This window comes from Castor canadensis, chromosome 6 (assembly GCF_047511655.1).
Source record: "Castor canadensis chromosome 6, mCasCan1.hap1v2, whole genome shotgun sequence".
NCBI lineage: Eukaryota > Metazoa > Chordata > Mammalia > Rodentia > Castoridae > Castor > Castor canadensis.
Window position 1 is genome coordinate 145,219,711 of NC_133391.1, and position 19,655 is coordinate 145,239,365.

Below are 19,655 nucleotides of genomic sequence, written 5' to 3' on the forward strand. Positions count from 1 at the left end.
GTAAATTGGGCACCTTTTTTATATGTGCATTTACCATCTTAATTACTCATTTATTTCTGCAACAAACATTTGGGATGCCTTACTACACACTGCTTTAGGTACTGGTCCACAATCTTTAATTTTTAATCCTATGCTACAAACAGCACCAAGTAAAGATGTTGACATAATTTAGTGGGGTTTTTTTTTGAACCATCTAATCTTATTTTCATATGTGCACAAATTTGTTCAAGTCACAAAGGATCAGGATTTGGAAAATGGGAAAATTCTCTGTTGTAACTATTGCTAACAAGAATAGAATGAATCAAACTAAAAACTAAACATAAATTATCCCTAAGGAAAAAATAGAGTATTGAATTAGAATATTTAGATTCAGCAAGATTGCAGGATATAAGATCAATATACAAAAATCAATTATACACTAGTAATGAATATCTGGAACTGAAATTAAGAAAACAATTCCAAATCAAGAAAACAATTCCATTTACAATAGAATCAGAACAAATAAAATGTCTAGAACAAATTTAACAAAGAAGTGTACTACTACACTGAAAACTGAAACAAAAAAATGTTGAAAGAAATTAAAGCTTAAAAAAATCAATGGAATAAACCTGAGTCTAGAAATAAACTCTTACATGCATATTCAATTGATTACTTATTTTTCTGGTACTGGGATCAAATGCAGGGCCTCATAAATGTTAGGCAAGCACTCTACCACTGATTATCTATCTATCTCTCTAGAGACAGGGTCTTACCATGTAGCCTAGGCTGACATGGAACTCACTATGAAGTCCAGGCTGAACCTAAAAATCTTTCAATTCTCCTGCTTCAGACTAGCAAGCACTAGGATTGCAGACATACACTACCATGCCTGGCTTCAACTCATTTTTGATAAGGATGCCAAAACTATTCAATGGGTAAGAAGAATCTTTTCAATGAATGGTGGGCAACTACATGGGCACATATAAAACAGTGAAGTTGGAGTCCAAACTCATACTATTGGCAAAAAAATTAACTCAAGTGGATCAGAGACTTAAATGTAATGAGAGCCAGAGCTAAATACAGGGGTGGCTTTGGAGTAGGCAGTGGTTTCTTACACATGGCACCCAAAGAACAAGCAGCTAAAAAGAAAAACATAAAAGAAAACCCATAGAATGGGAGAAAATATTTGCAAATTATGTACCTGATAAGGAACTTGTATCCAGAATATATTTAAGATACTAATAAAACACTAGATGATCCAATTTTAAAAATAGGCAAAGTCAGATAACAAGAACTGGCAAAGATGTGGAGAAAGTGGAATCCTCATACACTACTGACAGGAATGTAAAATGGTGCAACCAGTTTGGAAAACAGCCTAGTAGTTCCTCAGAGTTAAACATAACTACCATATGATCTAGAAATTTCACTCCTATGCACCTACCCAGGAAAAATGAATGTGTACATCTACACAAAAATGTGCGTATGAATTTTTATAGCAGCATTATTCATATTAACCAGAAGGCAAAAACAACCCAAATGCCTATAAGCTGATAAAATATAAATGAAATGTGGTGCTAGCCACAATGGATACAGCCAGAAAAAGGAATGAAGTACTCATACATTCTACAATATAAATGACCTAGTAAAAGAAGCCGGACATAAATGTCCAATTGAAAGATTCCTCTTATATGAATAAGAAAATCTATAGCAACAGAATACAGATTGGTAGTTGCCAAGGGCAGGGTCAAGAGGAAACTACAAAGTGATACTAATGTGTATGGGGTTTTCTTCTTTTTGCATGATGAAAATGCTCTAGAACTAGACAGTGATGATGGGTACACAATTTGTGAATACAGCAGTCCCCCTTTATCTGTGGTTTCATTTTCCTCAGTTTCAGCTACCTACAGTAAAGCACAATTTGGAAATATTAAGTGGAAAATTCTAGAAATAATTCTTAAATTTTAAACCGTGTGCCATTCTGAACAGAGTGCATTATCTTGCTCTGTTTCATCCTGCACCACCAGGGATGTGAACCATTCTTTTGTACTATGTATTCATGCTGAATTTACTACATGCCTGTTTCTTAGAAGTTGTCTAGGTTATCAGATCAGACAACCATTGCAGTGCTTGCGTTCAAATAAACTTTATTTTACTTAACAATGGTCCCAAAACACAAGAGCAGTGATGCTGGCAATTTAGGTATACCAAAGTGATACCACAAAGTGCTTCCTTTAAATATCACCCCATATCACAAGAGTGAGCACAGTGTAATTCTGCTTTGAAAAAGACAAACCACATTCATTTACTTATTACGTACAATTATTCTATTTTATTATTAGTTGTTACTGTTAATAACTTACTCTGCCTAATTTCTAAATGAAACTTTATTGTAAATATACACATATAGGAAAAATTATACTTATGGAGTTTAGTCTATCCACAGTCTTAAAACATATTCCCCATGGACAAGGGGAAACTACTGTATACTAAAACCTATTGAATTGTATACTTTAAAAGAGTGAATTTTATAGTTTGTGAGACATTTTCCAAACTTCTTTAAACTAGTCCAGATGAACCGTATCAGTTATCAAACACTTGCTAGGAACCCGACTGAGGCAAAACACTTTCACCAAGCACCACAGGCCTATCACCTTGTTTCTGGTTTATACTGATTGAGAAGGTAAGAAAAATAAGCTGAAAATGAAACAAAATAAACCTTACTTTGACAGACAATATTAAAGTGTAACAGGTCAACACATAATTTACATAACTAGAAGATGGAAAGATCACAGGAGCTGGGGAAAATAAGAGGAAAAGCATTTTAATCTTGAAAAAATATTGTATATGACTGATATGCTGACAAACACAATGAAAAAAAGATCATGATGGAAAGAAGATAGAACTTGGATGGAAAAAACAGAAGGTAAACATTCTGATTAAAGAATGTAAGGCAGGAAAATAGAAAATGATTTATTAAATGTAGTGGACAGAACTGTGTGTATTTGGGTATACTGGGTATAGATCTGTGTAGCATGATACATACATAAAAGTATAGTACAGTACCTTTGGAGGCCTAAGTATTAGATATCAAACATGAATGAAATTAAGCACCTCATGTAAATAGTTATTACTTGGAATACTTGATCTAGGTTACGTAACTAAGTTTTGTTATGAAGAAGTACTTAAAGTATTTCAATACCAGAGTAACTCAAGCTGATCTGATTGTTCTTCCTTTGCTTCTTATCTAGTAACTTCCTGGTAATCCATCAGAAATGTCACAACTTAGCAGATTTCCATTTTGAAATATACTAAACAATGTATTTTTCTTCAAATCACATTTCAAAAGTTAGCTGTCAACTAGCAAAAATAAATATTTGCAGAGGATTTAGTGTAAGTATATAGCATGATTAGAAACATGTTACTTTATAGTAGTATATATCTAACATACTGACTTTTATAGTATACTTTTCAAATACAAAAATCATTTAGGAGCAGATTAGTCAGTTCACAATTTCTGATTTTATTCTATTTAGAGCTGCTAATTTGTATGTTTTGTGGCAATTCTTTCACAAAATTCATTTATAGTATCTGTTACCCTAATTTCTTTCCTTTATTCTATGTCCTTTAGTTATTCAACAATTAATTCCCCCTCAATTCTTCAGAACTAAACAAAGCTCTCTATTCTATCCCTATTGTTAATTTTACTAATAACTCAGCTCACATGACTCCTTGCTCCTTTGCACCTCACAGATGATGTTTTTATAGGACAGAATTAATAGAGGGATCTTTTAGGGAGCCGTGTAAAATTCAGAAGAGACGTTCAAAAAAAAAAAAAGTTCTGGTACCAAATACCTAGTATTCATGGCTGAGTACAGAGCAGTTACTCAATTAATTCTTGTTAATGATTGAAAAGTCTAAGGGAAGGGGTAAGGGGAAACTTAATCTTTCATCTCCAAAGAAGCGTTATAAAGTTTGAAATTTTTCCCCAGGTGATTCTGATGTGCCACTTTTCTGGCCAAAACACTAAATGAAACAAAGTAGATTTGCTTAGATGTATCTAGATTCTAGCAAAGTATAATTTTCATTTTGACATTATGTCACCTAGTCAATTATTTTTGATAAATAAGTTTGACTGCTTTATAATTATTCCTGCATTTAACACTTTTGAAAAGCTATTGCCATTTTTAAAAGTAGATCTTTAATTACAACTTTAAGGAGAATCCCTTTACAAACAAAGTAACAAAGTTCTCACTACAATATCTCATTATATGTATGATTTAGTTAAAATTAATTGAATGGGCAGTTTTGAGGTTAAACTGGCTAAACAAATACACCAAGAAGGTCTAAGAGCCTTGCATGATAGAAAATAATTATTTTTAAAAATTCATTTGGTTATGCTAAGTGCATGGTACAGTCCATATGCTAGAAAACTAAGCATGAGGAAAATATGGTACTGTACTGTTACCTTTTGTTAACTTAAGACCACATAAAATTTGCAAATCAAAAATATTGGACAAATCATTTTATTATTATTATTATTATTTATTTTTATTTTTGGTAGCACAGACATATCAATTCCAGGCTTCGAGTTTGCAGGTAGGAGCTCTATCAGTTGAGCCACGTCTCCAGCTCTTTTTGTCCTGGTGATTTTGGAGAGCCTTGCTTTTTGCCCAGGCTAGCCTTGACCATGATCCTTTTATTTTAAGTCTCCTACTATTCCTACAATGACAGGGCACATGCCACTATGCCCAGCTTTTTTCTGATGAGATGAAGTGTCACAAAGTTTTTTGCTGGGGTTCACCTGGAACTTCGATCCTACCAATCTCAGCCTCCCACATAACTTGGGGTGACAGTTGTGAACCACTATGCCCAGCTACTAATTAAAATGGGGCATTGTGAACTTTTTGCACAGACTGGACCTGATCTCCTGCACAGACTGGACCTGATCTCCAATCCTCCCAATCCCAGCCTCTCAAATTAGGATTACAGGTTTGAGCCACCAAGACCTGGCTTGACTGCTAATTTAAACTGGAAAAATCTTGTAGGTCATCCTTGACAATAATTCTCAAATAATCATTAGTATCCACAATTTGGCTAAGACACTAAATTTCTCGTTATCCATTCCTTCTAAAATGTGCAAAACCTCTGTAAATGCCAGTGTACCCCCACCCAGCACAACAATAAAGGAAGAAAAATAAAGAAATACAGAATTCTTAGCAATGTATACATTCCTTCACAATCTGTACCCTTTTTGGCAAAGATATGTAGTCTATGCTCTTAAAATCTATGCCTTTTCAAGTTTATGCTCTAATATTAATCTAAGCCATCTTGTGGTCCCAAATCTGACTAGTGGTCTTCAAAACCTAGTTTACCTACCACCTCTCCTAGGAGATCTTTCCTGATTTACTTTCTTACCACAGTAGCCTAAATGAAGTAACTCCCCTTCAATGCTCCTACAGCACCCACTTTGTTCATTCTGATCACAGCACTTAAGACACTGTAACATGATTTTGTTTACCTGTCTGTAAGCTTTAGTAGATTGTAAGATCCTTAATGGGTAAGGTAAAGTCTTTTATTTTTACCATGTCAAATGCCTAACAGTTCCTGAGTAGAAACAGAGGACACACTCAATGTATGAGGAACAAAGGAATGAATACCAGATCATGGTCTGATGTCTACATCACACTGAATGCTTTGTATTTCAAATATTAAGACTTAAGTAAGAAGTCCTACCAAGAAATTGACTTTTCTATTTAATATGCTCTAATTCAGGCTTTTTACCACTTTCTGCAGATAAAAGGCAGATGATTCCTTCACTACAGCTATATTCCTAGAAATTATTCCTTTCTTTACCTAGATTTTTTTTTTGCTTTGTTTCAACTAGTCTATAAAGTCCTAAAATCTGAGAACTTCTTCAGTCTATAGTTGAAGAAATGAGCTTGAGCGAATAACTGACCTGAATGTCATTTAGCTAATTAACTAGTTTAGGTTAGATACCATGCCAATCTCACTACATAATACCTTCAAATGATATACTCAGTTAAAAAGCTAAACTACACTATTGAAAGAGAGGACATTTAAATGACCTAAAAATCTTAACAGGATTAGTGAATTCTATTTGAAAAAAAAAATGAATTTACTGTGTAAATTAAAACATGAAAAAAATAAAGATTATGGCGGGTAAAACTATTTTTGGAAATACATATTTAGAGTCATAAAATGTTCAAAACTTTTGGTCCAAATTCTACTTGCAGCATTCTACTCAAAATGAATAAAGCCCCAAAGCAAAAAAAACCAAAGTCTTTTCCAAATTTATAAATCTTTCCCAGATGAATAAAGATGTTCTCCGCCTCATTATTTATATATTAAAAAAAGTGAAAGCAAATAAAATATTGAATAGGATGAGAAGGCCACTGAAAAATATTGGGTAACATTTAAAATAATTATGAATACAACATGAAAAATACGAAAAAATTTTAGGACAATCGTAATGTAGGTATGTAATGTATACATATATTTATGGCACAAAAATATGTGTACTTAAATAATTACATACATTTTATTGAAAATCTAGAACATAAAATTAGAAATTATATCTGTTTCGTATTTCTAAATAGCCTGTAGTCTTCACATTGCTTTTACAATGGAAAAAAAAACTTAAGAGAAATCTTCAACTTTGGAGTTCTTAAAAAATTTTAAGTTCTAAACTCCACAATTTGGCTTTACTTAACATACCAGAAAACTATATGTATTTCTGGCTTCCAAGAATGGAGAGTTAGTTAACTATAAAATTTTTATTAAAAACTTGAGGGGGCTATTTCCTAGTTGAAAATATCAGAATTGTTTAAACCATATGGTAATTAAGATAGGTATCAACATCACTCAACAGCTAGTTAACATATAAGATTCAAAGGCAGTCACAAGCTTACTGCAAATAAGTCATCCTAAATTCTGATTTTTAAGACTCTCTGAAAACTGAGCATAGTGCAATGGCCCCTGACATGTATTAGGAACCAATGTAACTAAAGAAATTGAAAGCTATAATGAATAGCTCTCTCCCTTTTCAACCAACACCTCCCAAATTCTAATGTGCACATCTGGATTATGCAGATCATCCTTACATAGAGCCTTCTCTTATCCAGCTAAGCAAGCTTAGCTTTCCAAATACAAATAGTAACAAAAAAACATGCCAATCTTTGCTATCAATACTATCCTTCCTTTATAGGGCTTCCTCTTTTCTTTCTTCTATGTAAGTTGCTCAGTATTTAGCAAGTCCCACCATCTTTTCCAATTAGTTCTACAACCCAAATCTGCAATACATTTAGATTCATTTATTCAAAAAATTTTTCTTGAGTTTTTACTATGTGCAAGCTACCACAGGAATCCGGTGACTTCTTTCAGCCTTTGTAAACTGCCTTAGGATTGATCTCATTTACTCAAAATAAAGATAGTTGGCAAAGAGCAAAATAAAGCATATATTATTTCCTCAGTTATAAACTCTAGATATAATAGAGAAAATAGTTGTCTTTCAGATTTTTTCAAGATTTTTACAATGTCTTCATAAAAGAGAAATTCACAGCTGAGTGTGGTGGCACACACTTTTAATCCCAGCACCTGGGTGGCTGAGGTAGGAAGACTGTTAGTCTGAAGCCAGCCTAAACTACATAGTGAGACCCAATCCCCCCAAAAAAAGAAAAGAAAAAAAAGATACTCAGAATTACTTAAACCAGTTAGCTCAAAGCCGATTCTTTTGTTCAAATTGTGGGGAGTAAGGAAAATAATGTCTTATTTTAAGGAAAAAACACTGTAAGGTTATACAAAGCCATAAGCAATAATTTCCACACTCATAAACAAGTAATAGTCACAACATACATGTCTGAATCTTGTCATTAAAAGTGTCTTCATGCCTAGCAACTAAAAGTATCATATCCCACAGCATTTTCTGCTGCTTCCAATAAAAGTAAAAATGTTATTCCAGTAAACTTGTTTCCATAGTATGGGAAAGTCTTAATAGTCCTTTTACCTTTCCTTCCATATTGCCATTTTCTTCTCTACTCAAACCCTACTCCTAAAGACGTAAACAGACAGTATGAAAATGAACATACAGCTCCATGAAATACAGTATTCTAAAAGGAATGGAAAGAAAAACTGAAATCAAACAGTTATAGTTAATATACTAGATTATAAATCAGAAGTTCTAGACTTTTAGATACAATGGAAATGTGTACAGAAGACAGGTGCATTTAGGCTACATAGTGTAAATGTTATCAAAGATTACATCTTAATTTTAAATACAAGAACCCAAGCATATAAGCAAAAAATAGCCAAACACTAAATACATAATTTACCTTTAAATCTTTAAAATTTTAGAAGTTACTCAATTTGACAAACTGTATGTTCAGGTATGCTCTCAGAATCACAACACTGGAGGAGGGATGGATTCAGGTGATATTCAGGGAAGTATTACAAATGTCAAAATAGGTAAACAACTCTACTGCAGACAAGTTAAAGTAGAAGGGTCAAAGATTTTCCCAAGTTTCTAGTTTAAGCAACTGCATTGATGGTTGAAACATTAATTTACTTCAAATATTTGCAAGAATAGTTTTCTTTCTTTTGGGGTAAGAAAGAAGGAGAGTACAAAGATTAAGGAATGAGTTCCATGTATGTACCTCTGAATTTCTGGAGATGCCTGGTAGACAAAGGATCTGGTTCAGGAGACAAATACATTCAGGAGATAGATCTGTGAATCATCACTATACAGGTAGTGTATAATAAATCATGTAAAGAAATAAGATCAACAAAAAGAGTGAACAGAAGTAAGGTTGAAGAATCACTTTGGGAATACAAATATTTAAAAGGGGAGGAAGAACTGTTTTTAGCAAAAGAGTAAAAAAGTGCTGGGCATGATGGCTCCCAGCATCTGGGAGGTGGAAGCAGGAGGATCATTTATTCAAGGCAGCCTGAGCTACACTGTAAGACTCAGTCTCAAAAGAAAAAAAAAAAGGAAGAAAGAAAGAAAGAAAAAAGTCTAAAATTGAGAAGTCAAAGACATACAGGAATAACAACAGGAGATTACAACCCAAGAGACAAAGCTATTTCAAAAAGGGAGTTGGGGAGAGAGGTCAAATAAAATGAGAAAATGACTTTTTCTCATTATCTGTCCCTACTTTTCAGTAAATAGAACTGCTTCTTCTAGTACAACCACTCTGGAAAAAAATCTGAAGGCTACTTAAAAAGCTAAACATTGATCTACCATTTGATCCAGCAATACCACTCTTGGGGATATACCCAAAAGACTGACACAGGTTACCTCAGAGGCACCTGCACACCCATGTTTATTGCAGCACTATTCACAATAGCCAAGTTATGGAAACAGCCAAGATGACCCAGCACTGACGAATGGATTAAGAAAATGTGGTGTCTATACACAATGGAATTCTATGCAGCCATGAAGAAGAACGAAATGTTATCATTCGCAGGTAAATGGATGGAATTGGAGAACATCATTCTGAGTGAGGTTAGCCTGGCCCAAAAGACCAAAAATTGTATGTTCTCCCTCATATGTGGACATTAGATCAAGGGCAAACACAACAAGGGGATTGGACTTTGAGCATATGATAAAAGCGAGAGCACACAAGGGAGGGGTTGAGGATAGGTAAGACACCTAAAAAATTAGCTAGCATTTGTTGCCCTTAACACAGAGAAACTAAAGCAGATACCTTAAAGCAACTGAGGCCAATAGGAAAAGGGGACCAGGAACTAGAGAAAAGGTGAGATCAAAAACAATTAACCTAGAAGGTAACACACACGCACAGGAAATCAATGTGAGTCAATGCCCTGTATAGCTATCCTTATCTCAACCAGCAAAAACCCTTGTTCCTTCCTATTATTGCTTATACTCTCTCTACAATAAAATTAGAAATAAGGGCAAAATAGTTTCTGCTGGGTATTGAGGGGGGGGAGAGGGAGGGGGCCAAGTGGGTGGTAAGGGAGGGGGTGGGGGCAGGGGGGAGAAATGAACCAAGCCTTGTATGCACATATGAATAATAAAACAATAAAAAAAAATAGAACTGCTTCTTTAACTTTATTACATACAGGAGACATGGACTGTTCTACACTGTAACTTATGCTCTGTTTTTAGCATAAATTTATAAACATTAAATTTAAAACAAAACATAAGCTCAATTTTAGTGAGTTAATTATATATTATTCCTCATTTCTGTTCTAGTGTCCTCATACTACATGCTCAAAATACATTTTATTTATTTTCATTATAATGAAAAGAGAGCAATGTCTGTTTCACCTACTTGATAAAGCATTTAACCTAAAATATATATTAATACAAATAAATGCCATTTAATAATAATGCCAATTACACTAGATCTGGGAGGGTAAGAGATAAACATGAGCAAGTAAAGAGTTCACTAATAAAACCACTGTTAAGCTCTGAGAGTATATCTAACAAAGTTTGAAGTATTTTTTTTCCCCTCAAGATAGTCTGCACCAAATCTTAAGACAAAGGACACTGACATTAAGAAAGAGGCCTACCCCAGTTGTCAAAATCTAGTGCAGAACTTTTCTTCTTATGTGTACTCTACAAAGTATTGTTTTTTGACAATACTCTTTGATAAAAATAGCACCTTTTCAAAAACAGAAAACAGAAAGGTAAAACAGGTCCTGTCTGGGGGTTGGTACCAGTGGGAGGGGATGGGATCTAACCAAAGGGTGTAGGAGGTGAATGTAGTGGAAATATTATGTACTCATGTATAAAACTGGAAAAATGAGACCTGATGAAACTATTCCAGGAATGGGGGAGAAGAAGATATAAAGGAGAATGAAGGAGGAGGTGAATTCAAGTATAATATATTGGAAGAACTTTGGTAAATGTCACAATGTATCCCCAGTATAACAGTTAAAAAAAAAAAAAAAGAATAGTACCAATGTTAATGTTAGAGTACATTAAATGCAATTTTGAAATTCAGTACCAACAAACTACTGATATACACAACATGAATGAATCTCAAAAGACTTCTAAGTTAAAGAAACCAGATACAAAAGGTTGTAGACTGAATGATTTCACTTACATGACATTCTAGAAAGGCAATACGGACCAAAATCAGATCCCTATAGTCTCCCTCATATGCTGACTTTAGACCTAAAACAAATGCAGTAATATTACTGGACATGGGTCACACGCTAAGGGGAGAACATGTACAGGAGGAATAGGGGAAGGTAGGAAACCCAAAACTTGAAAGTGTTTGATGTGCCCACTGTAGAGGAGCTAATATAGTAACCTTAAAACTACAGAGGTCACTATGGGAAGGTAACCAGGAAGTAGTGAAAAGGTCTGGTCGAGATTAATCAATTCGGGTTGTAATACTCATGTGCATGGAAGCAATGCTAGGAATCTCTGTATAGCTCTCCTTATCTCAAACTAGCAAAAATGCTATGACTTTCTTATTATTGCTATGTCTTCTCTTCAACAAAATCAGAGAAGAGGGCAGAACAGGTTCTGCCTGGAAGTGAGGGGGTGGGGGAGAGCACTGGTGGTGGGGGTCGGGGGGAGAAATGGCCCAAACAATGTATGCACATATGAATAAATGAGTAAACCAAAAAAAAATTTTTAAGTAAATAAAATTTAAAAATAAAAATTCATTTAGGGGAATGAAAGATGAAATGGACATTGATAGAAAAAGGAAGAGATACACAAAAGTAAAAAAGTAAAAGAGAGGCAAAGAATAAAAACATTAGTACACTTAAAGTTTATGTCATATATGTCTTTCACAGTAGAGAACCTGAAGGGACATTATGGGATAAATATTTTATTCCTAATTCTTTCCCCAAAAAGGAATGATAACAACAGTAGTTTGGGGGTTTATTGCTCATTTTGTTCTGTTAGTTTCTTTTGAGATGGGGTCTCTCACTGTGACAATCCTCCTGTCTCAGCCTTCCTGTTGCTGGGACTGTAGACATGAACCACAATGCCCAACTAGGCCATTACAGTTCAACTTTCAATTTAAAGAGTCTTGTAAGGCATAAGCAGAACCCTGGGGGATAATGTGTTATTTAAAGAATAACCCATGTAAAATTTCAGCTTGTTCATTACCAAGGAAACAATAAACTACAGAAAGCCTACACTCAGATGATCAATTTCTTTAGCTAAAACTGGCAACCTAAAGTCCTATCAGGTAAAAGACAACTAAAAGCAGTTTTAAAATACTACATGGGTTGCCAAGTCACAGAGTTGAGAAAAGTTAGTGTTTCCTTGCTATAATCAATTTCAAGGGTATTTTTAGTTTTGCAAATGACAAATATCATAAACATCAATTATAAGGATTAATATTCAGTGTAAAAACAGCCCAAATTTTATTATTATGGTTTTAGATATTGTTAGATTTAAGGTATCTAGAACATTATGTATTTTTAAAATAGTCATATACAAACAAATACACATTTCTTCTGTCCAAGACTGTGTAATTCTTTAGAACTGCGAAGACAAGTGACCTAAATATGATAACTACAACAAAAAGGAATCTAGCATTTCAAAATTTGCTACAGCTTCTGAATTTCTCAAGTAAAATGTTATATATAACTATTTTAATAAATTAATTAATATCACTTATTTCATGATTCTGCATGCTAAAAAAACTTTCTTTTCATAAAGCAAAATTTTAATGCGTTTGGTGTACTGTGTTAAATGATATGTTTAAACCATGTAAGATAGCAAAGTAATTTATCAACAAGCATTATTTTAAAAGCGTAATGCTGGGAACTTTCTTAATGCTTAAAACTTTCTAAAACAGTAACTCACAAATCACAATGAAGTCATGAAAATAAGATGGTTTTACTAAATTTTCTAAAGCTTTCTATTTCACTGAAACATCTAATATATTCCACAGTCCACATATTTAAAAATCAACATCCTATTTAAATGCGTATTCATATATACATGCCTACATGATGTAGTGCAACAAAGTACTTTTTTAAAAGATTCCAATCAAACAACAAATCAGCCATAACTCACCAAAACATTTTAGAAATCCTCTATTTTAAGGGGGCTATGGATGTAGTTCAGTAACAGGGTGTATGCTTGACAACCTGGATTACATCCTCACCATCCTACAAGAAAATTATTTTGAGGAACACTTTAGAAGTCATACAAGAAAAACAGTGTGACTACTTTATATACAAGCCTACCTTTTTCATTAAAAAATTATATTATAAGCTAGACATGGTGGTGCATGCCTATAAAGCATTTGGGAGGCTGAGGTAGGAGAATTCCAAGTTCCAGGCCGGCCTGGGGTACAGAGTGAGATCCTGCCTCAAAAAAAAAAACCGGAAAAAGGGGGGGAAAAATGTATTATAAATCTAGAAGAGGCAGGGTAGTAGAATGGAAAGAACAGAGATGTTTTAGAACTAGACATATTTGGGTTAGAATTCTAACACTTGCTAGATTTGTCACTGAGGGCCAGTTTCTTAAACATGAGCTTCTATTTCCATGTCTGTAAAATAAGAACACTGTAACTAATTTCACTGGTAACTGAGAGGTTCAAATCACTTAACCACTTAACTACAGTGTAATGGTTAAGGATACTGGGTAAAGCACCAGCTCTGAAGTACCTTCTCCACTTTCTTGAACTTAACTATGTGATCTTGGATTGGTCACTTAATTAATCATTCTCTAAGTCAGTTTTATTATGGAGCCAATCTCAAGGAATTGAGAAAATTAATATAAAGCCTTGCCAGAGTTTCTGGCACATTAAACCATTTAATAATATTACATATGACAAATGTAAAGCACTGAACACAATAACTGACAAAAAAAGATAATATTAAATTTTAGTTTTCTTACTATATTTAAAACTCAACTCACCCCTGAAAACAAAGATCCACCATAAAGAATAAAAAAAGACTATTTCAATTGCTATAAGAGGTATACACAAAAGAATGTGCCATAGATTGTTATGTAATAACAACAGCTCTATAACAAGTATACAACTTCACAAGCTGAAGACTTTGAAAAGATCAACAGTCTATGGCTGTATAAACACTAAAATTTAAAAAAAATTAGTCTTACTAATTTATAGATTCATCTAATATGCTAAAATGAAATACTTCTCTAATGCTGAAGTCTTCCTTCTTAAAAAAACAGACTGTTTCACAATTTCAAATCAACATTAAAACCTAAGTGAAATTTTAAAGACCAATTAAAATTTTAAAAATTAAGATTTGCTAATTTCACATATGTCACCATATATATAGGATATGTGGCTAAATTCTATTCTTGCTTCTTTTCCTGAAGTCCATAATTTGTTGAACTACATGACTTTTTTTTTTCTTTTGGCAGTACTAGGGTTTGAACTCAGGGCTTCATGCTTGCTAGGCAGGCATTCTACCACTTGAGCCATTCTGCTAGCCCTGACTACATGACTTCTAAGTACCGAATCCACTGAGCAAACACAGGATTAATAAGATTTTATTAAAACTAGCAGGGTAATGGTGGCTCACACCTGCAATCCTAGCTACTTGGGAGGCTTAGATTGGGAGAATCATGGTTCAAGGTCAGCCTGCAAAAATACTTTTAGAGCCTCCACCTCCAAAATAACCACAGCAAAATGGACTGAAGGTGTGGCTTATGCCTGTTTTGCAAGCACAAAGCCCTGAGTTCAAAGCTGAGTACCACTCAAAAAAAAAAATTATTAAAACTAAAAATGTAGAACCCTAAATTCTTAAGAACAAATGTAAATTAGACTAATCATTTACTAATTATAAGATCATAAGCAATTTCCTAAAACCTTCCTACCTCAGTCTCTTCTATAAATTATTCAACATAACTGTTTCTACTTCATGTGCTTGCTAGAAGAATTAAATAACACTAATGGGGGGAATATTTAACATAATTCCTGGGCAAATAATAAGCCTTCAAAAATCTTAAGGGGCACAATCTTAGCTGGCAAAGATGTATTATGAAATAATCTCTTAATATCACTTTGGGAATAAAAAGGAGTATGTCTTAAAACATAATGTAATCTGATGAAAACTCAATTGATTAAAATTGACTCCAGATTTACACTAAAATAAAATTACATACAGGACAAATATCTAAAAGTCACTTTTATTACTTACCTTATTTGGGCAAAATATTCTGGACATATAAAATATCCTTTAAAATAACTGATGGCCTTGCACTAAAGAAATTTTTAACTGCTTTAAAATCAACTAGAAACACTAAAATCCAACTCTAATAATTTTCACAATTTAAAAAAAATAAGGGCTGACAGAATGGCTCACATGGTAGAGTGCCTGCCTAGCAAGCACGAGGCCAAGTTCAAACTGCAGAACCACCAAAAAAAGTACTGTTTACTACAAATGTAGTTAATCACCTAACATTCTTTAATAGAACATACAAAAATAAAATCAATCATTTAAACACCAAACACATATACACAAGATCAGGATTATCTACTACTTTCATACCAGGAAAATATAACCAAGAAATAGGTATCATTTCAAAAACATGAACCACCAAAAAAATTCAAAGAGGGAGAAGGGTCTTGGACTCAGATAATTAAAAAGTCGAAAATGATGTCAGTGTCGGCACTAAGCAATACCTAGTTTCAGGACCATAGCTCAGACATTTCCTAAAGCAGCATTATCTAATAAAAGCTACTAAGTGTCAGGGATTTACTTAACTAACTCACTACTAGCACCTACACAAATCACATGGCCTCCATCAAGGTTTTCATAAAAATAAGAGATCCTGCGAGACACTTCTCTCACAGGAATATGAGAATATCTATAAATTTCAAAACTGTTAAAGTACAAAGAATTATTATAAATTACAACTGCTGGAAATAGGAAAAACTTTGCCTAGAAAGCATATCTGAAAATGATCTTAAAGTCCACAACTGTCCACCATAGCCAACTTTACATTATTAATTTTATCTTTAACTAAACAGTTATTTATCAGGCTTCTATAAAGGTATCTAATCAGTAACTTCCTATTTGTTTTATGTCATGTAAATGTCATAAACAAAACTAAAGCTACATTTCTCTAAAAGGAATTTCATTTACCCCAGACCTCCCCATGACTTAATATAAAAGTGAAATATTAGTTTAAAATTTTAGAATTATTTGCAAATTATGCTTTTCCTAATAAGCAATAGAAAGTTAAATGAAATTATATGAAAGTCAGTTTTTAGTTTCTTGCATTATTAATTATGAATCTCATTTTAAGAAAGTAAAAATACCACAATAGGCTATGTCAAAATCTAATACAGATGGTTCAGATGTTTCTATGACAGTCTGATGATAGACTGGTACCAAAAAATTAAATATAAAATTAGTTTAGGAAGCCTTAGAAACTACATGTTTGAGTTGGGTAGTCTAGTTTCAAATAAAGAAAATTTCAAGTATGAATTGGTATAGCTTTGCTCACAATATTTATGAAATTTAATAATGATCCCAATGCAGAAACAAAACTGTTTATTATCATAGTAAAAACTTTCACTTTTTATCCCTGAAGACAATCTCAAATAGTCAGTCTTTCTTCAAATACAATCATTTTTTCCTCTTAAAGGAGGACAGTAGTATTCCTAGCACAGGTTCAAAAATGCACTCAAATAACTTTAGTAATGGAATGGTTGACCAGCTTTAAAAAGGTAGTATCCTATAAATACTTCTTAAAACACTGAAAATAATTATTTAATGCCAAACTTTAATTTACTAGGTTTTTGTTATTGATTTTAAAACATTTTCAAGTTATGTTTAAGTTATTGGCAACTCTGCAGACTCAAGAAAAACAATAATCACACTGTTAAGATTTACTTTAGGTATATTAAGACTATTTCTCCAAATAACATAACTACAATTAAGAATGCTTAATGGTTGCCTCTTTTTACTGAATTTAAAAAGGGGGGAGAAGGAGGGAGAGGAATGCAAGATTAGCCACTGGTAAATTTCTCAACCAATACAGGAGAGGTACAACAGATAATTTACAATCCTCACTGAAATGCAACTTACTCTCTCTAACCAAGTTATCAAAAATTTAAAGTTCAATTTTGAGTTTTCTCCTTTAAAAATGACCTATTTCATGGGTTTGATCCAAACAAAAAAATCTTCAAATGTACGTTAAAGAAATATTTATGCTACCTTAATAAGAGCTATCATACAACCTGTATTACTTACGAATTATTAAGTATGTAGAATTAGGAAAATAAAATGAAAGAAACTAATTTATAATCTAATTTCAAAAACTCAGGGGAAAAAATCAATCACATAAACTGGTATCTACCACACTGATTAAAACATCTGCATAAGGCATCTTCAACTACAGAACTAAAAGTTGCTTCTGTTGAGGAAAACTAAGCAAGAACTCTTCTTTACATTATCTTTAGTGAAAATACGTTCATCCCCTGACACACATCTCAGTATTTTAATCCAGAGTTGTAAAGACAATCACAGGAACATATGAAGGCCTTTGAAACATTTATAATAAATTTTAGTCCTTACGCTCCCCACCCCACACCCAAAACCCAATCCTCTGCTTTCTTAAGACTTGAAATGTTCCTCACTTCAGCATTCCCTCCCTGGCATGCCCCCCATCCGCAAGCGCAAGCCTCCCCCCTTCCCGCCCCCCCTCCTGTAGGCCTGAGGCCCCGTAGCAAACAGTGTCTAACAGGAGCAGGCAGCACAAAGACAGGAATGGGAGATTAGTGGGAGGGAGGGAGGCCTGGATTGGGGCTCAGCAGGAGCTTCAGGCTTTTTAAAATTCAAACTGCTCCCTGACCAATACAAATCACGGACACGCTACTGACTACTACACGGATTTATAGCATTAAAAACATGCCTAGTACGTGACAGCTATATTAACTTCACTTTTTAACGTTTATCCGCACATTTGAAGGGAATGTGAAACAATTTATTGTAAGCAAGATACTAAACTCAAAAATAACCCCAGAAAAGTTATTCTACAGTGACAATAATAATTTAATAACAGAAATAATTTGAACCAATGTTAACACCCACTAGTAAAACAAGGGACTTTATTGAGCAGTACTGCTTCATTTTAACGAGTAAGTTTTTCTTCATCGAATATGAAACAAAGTATCAAAAAGTAACCCAGGAACGTTTATTTTTCTATGAAATTTGCAAGACTGAAGACTTTTAAATTGGTATTTCCCACTTACGCCAACTTTCATTAGCATAGCCTCCACAAAAGATATAAACATTTCACTTACTTGTGAACTAGAACTTGTTAAGATAGAACTGATATTTTTCTCCACCATTTACAGATACATTTGACCTATTAAAATGACACCTCTCTCATTACACAGTCAAACATCATGGCACAAACAGCCAATGACAATCCTGGGACCTCAAGAAGATCTGCCCCGACATGAAAGGATGGCACCTTCTACATTTTTTTTTAACCTCCCAAGAATTTTAAGTATAATTTAATTTCTATCCTTTTAAACAAAATTGGTTTTATCCTTATCTCGGCACAATTCTTAGAACATTTAAACTTCTTTGTATGCTTGTACATGTTTAGGTCAGGAAGTCCCAGAGTGTTTCATGTAGAGTCGTTTAAAATTGTCCTTACATAATGCATACAAATATAAAGTGGCAGAGTAAACCTGTCAAGTACTTTATACTTGTCTTTGAATAAAAAGTCCATGTGCAACACACACTGTCAAACAACATAAAAGCTCTTGGGGGAGGTGCAGTGTCTACTACACTATGGTTTTCTACATTAAATATACATGTGGACGATTTAATTCTTTTAAAAAGAAAACGAGTCTTTATTAACTTTCCAACGTCCAAACAAGTTTTGCAAAGAGAAAGAATTACCAGTGTACCCGCGTCTGAGTATTTACATTTGTCTCACTAACAGAAACTACTTCCTCCCTTCATGGGGTCACAGGGGAAGAGGGGTTGTTTGTTTCTCTGGGACGCTCCCCACTCCAGGACCGGGAAAGTTGTAAATATGGGGACGATCCGGCGCATTTGCCGATAGTTGTATTGTTTCCGCCTCCTCACTAGCTACGGCGGCTCTCCCGGGCGAGGCCTGTCACCGACCAGCAGTCCTCCGCTCAGCCCGGAGCTCTCCTAATCCCCGAGCTCAAGTAGATTCCGCTGGCCCGCGGCCTGCACTCTCCGCCGGGCCTACGCCTCCCCGGCCGCCCGGCAGGAGCCCAGCGCCCGCCACCGGAGCCGGCCCGGAGAGGGTACCAAGCCACCGCCACCCAGGGCGGCTGCCACAGAGAGGAGCCAACTCTCGACTCGCCCGGGGAAGAGACCTGGGCCGCTAAGGAAACGGCGGGGAGGGGAGCGAGGAGGAGAGACGCTGAAGACCTGGCGCCGCCGCCGCTGCCGAAATAAAGAGCAGGAATTTACCTGGGCGAATCGGCGTCTGAATCCAAGGGGAGGCCGAGGCCGCGGTGGCGAAAGACTATAATCCGGGCCGGGAGGGGGGGTAGCTACGGCTCCTCTTCCGTCTCCTCAGTGCGGGGAACATGTAGAGCCGGGGGGAGACCAACCGAGAAGACAAATCGCTGCTTCTTCTTCCTCCTCCTCCTCCTTCTCCCACATAGAAACACTCACAAACACCCGACCGGGGGCCCGAGCTACCGGGGGGGCATCGCCACGGGCCCGGGAACCAATCCTCCTGTCGGCGG

At 34.8% G+C, this 19,655-nt stretch overlaps 1 protein-coding gene and 1 non-coding gene across 5 annotated transcripts in view; both read right to left on the minus strand.

Moving 5' to 3' along the window:
* Nipbl (NIPBL cohesin loading factor) overlaps positions 1-19,513 on the minus strand; it is a 180,912-nt gene extending 161,399 nt beyond the window's left edge. For 3 of the 4 annotated variants that reach the window (XM_074077609.1, XM_074077606.1, XM_074077608.1), the window contains exon 1: positions 19,375-19,513. The gene's annotated coding sequence lies outside the window, so the exon portion shown is untranslated. Of the gene's footprint in view, positions 1-13,003; positions 13,099-19,374 lie in introns of all 4 variants that reach the window. The other variant, XM_074077607.1, reaches the window with a different exon arrangement.
* Positions 10,473-10,614, minus strand: LOC141424566 (small nucleolar RNA SNORA81). The gene has a single exon (XR_012449464.1). It is a non-coding gene; the product is annotated as a small nucleolar RNA SNORA81 (small nucleolar RNA).
* Positions 19,514-19,655: the final 142 nt, after the last annotated feature.